We start from the raw sequence: 2,429 nt of genomic DNA on the forward strand, positions 1-2,429 counted from the left end.
GTTCAAACCCACCAGCCACTCCTCGGAAGGAAGATGGGGCAATCTACTTCTGTAGTGATACTACCTCGGAAACCCAAGGAGGGGTCGCTATGAGTCGGGTCCGACTTGACAGCACATAACAACAACAGCAACAACAAATATACTACCTAAGTTATGCCTAACAAGTAACTTCAGTAGCTCTGCCACAGCTATGTGTGTGTGTGTGTACATGTATGTGTTTGAGAGAGAGAAACAGAAAGAAGCAACTTAAGTTCACATTTTTGACCAGATAAGCTTGTCTATTTAAAATAAAAGGCATGACTAAGAGTCCTTCTAATGATAAAATTTGCATTTCTATTTTTAATTTGGTCTACGTTGTCGGCTTAATGAAAATTCTTCCATTTCTCAATTACAGTGTAATATTGATCAGATTATTCCACACTCAGTGCCTCAGTTTTGCTGTTTGTAAAATGGGAATAATAGTAGTTACCTAGTTTATAATCTCGTTGTGCAGATTAGGTGGATGGTATAAGTAATGCCCTTGGAACAGCGTCTGGCACAGAGCGAGCGTGCAGTGACTGTGGCTGCAGCTGCTAATTAGATTTTCCACTTACTTACTCTGTGGATGTTTTCTTGCTCATGTTTGCCTCCCACATCGGGTCTCTAATAAATTCTCCATTCAGAGTTTTGAAAGATTCTCTCTCTGAAATAGTGTCATTTCAAAATTTGTTCTAATTCCAAGTAGAATTCTACAAGATACAGTTGTTGGAGAAAAAGTACATTATATTAATTTGGTATTGCTAAGCAGGGTACTGAGGAACTCATCCCAGCTGGATGTGGCATCAAAATCATTCCCACCCGTTCTGCCATTGAGGTGATTTCAGCTCATGGCGACCTTGTAGGGCAGAGTAGGACTGCCCCGTAGAGATTCCAAGGCTGTACATCTTTGTGAAGCAGACTGCTTAGTCTTTTTCCAGTGGAATAGCTGATAGGTTTGAACTGCTGACCTTTTGGTTAACAGCCAAATGCTTTAACCACTCTGCCACCAGAGCTCCTTCAACATCATAGGTATTAAAATTTTTTAAAAAAATTCTTTGTAATACAGCTCATTTTTTAACCCTAGGCTGATGTTGCATCATGTATCCAGTATAGCATACTGCTCTAATGTCCCCCCACCACTTACAGGTTTTACATTTGAATTTCTTAAAGGCAGGAGCTTTTTCTTTTAAACTGGCTTTTTTTTGGTGAAGAGCAGAAAATGTACATGCTTAGAAATAGCCACACTCCTCAGAAGGTTGGGCGTTCCTACTTTCGTAGTGATACTGCCTCGGAAACCCAAGGAGGGGTCGCTATGAGTCGGGGCCGACTCGATGGCAAATAACAACAACAACAGAAATAGCCACAAGTTGCTCACTGAGGTACAAACTACACCTTATAAAAATGAGGTCACAGAAACATGTCAATCTAGAATTCTACATCAGCATATATTCCTTTTCCTGGCTTTCCATGTGATCCAGTTCCTGTATGATCCAGTATTATATAAATAGACTCATTTCACTGTGAAAATGAGTCAAGTTAGAAATACTCTGCCAGCTGAAAAAGCTAAAGTTTTCCTTTCTATATTTATTATCATAGCATTTTTGCTTTTAAAAAATAAACACACAAACCAATATTTTAACATGTACATTGCTTGGTTGGGTGTAAGTTACCAAAGTACAAGAATGGAAACGCCCAGAGAAAACACTTGAAGAAACAAACTCAAATTGATTTAACTCTGGTTATGCATATGACTGTAGTTCTTTGGGGAAAGTTTAGTAGGAAATGGCTGATTAAGAGGCAGGGAACCTGGACTGGAGTCCCTGCTGGGGTACCAGCTCTCATTAACACTGTGGTCTTTGAATCTTTGCGGACCTCCTGTTAAACTAATGAGTTTGAGTGGGTGGTTGTTACTCCTCCTTCTATGCCTAAAAACTGAGTCCATGTCCATCTTCCCTCTTCATTTACTGGGGTGATATTCAAAACTATTTTGCTCAGCTGGTCTACTGGTCCTTTCAGAAGGTCTTATCTTACAGTCCTGATAAGACTCTGATCCCTTGGCCCTGTTTGCTAAACGTTTATGCATTTTCTCTATATGTTGCTATTTTTATTGACAAGTTTTTTTAGGAAGTAGGTAATATTTTAAAAATTTCTTTAAAACATTTGGCACCTTTTAGTACCCATATCTTCTGAACATTGCAGAAAGTTGCCAGAAAAAAAAAAAACTGAAAACCCCTTTTTTGGCCATCTTTTCTTTTGTTTTCCTTTTGATTGAACTATACAATCTCAATAACTATGCTAAATCTGGTGTCTTCATTTACATACTGCTTTGTCAGTGCGCAGTCTCAACTTGGTGACTACCAGTGACTTGCTGTTTAGATGGTTCTTTATTAATAAGAGGGAGCTCTGGTGGC

At 39.0% G+C, this 2,429-nt stretch overlaps 1 protein-coding gene across 1 annotated transcript in view; it reads left to right on the top strand.

The window, feature by feature from the left end:
• RSPO2 (R-spondin 2) overlaps positions 1-2,429 on the top strand; it is a 201,574-nt gene that overhangs the window by 23,975 nt on the left and 175,170 nt on the right. The window lies entirely within an intron of this gene.

The sequence above is a fragment of the Orycteropus afer genome, unplaced genomic scaffold, assembly GCF_000298275.1.
Source record: "Orycteropus afer afer isolate SDZICR_OR568_19922 unplaced genomic scaffold, OryAfe1.0 scaffold00021, whole genome shotgun sequence".
NCBI classification, from domain to species: domain Eukaryota; kingdom Metazoa; phylum Chordata; class Mammalia; order Tubulidentata; family Orycteropodidae; genus Orycteropus; species Orycteropus afer.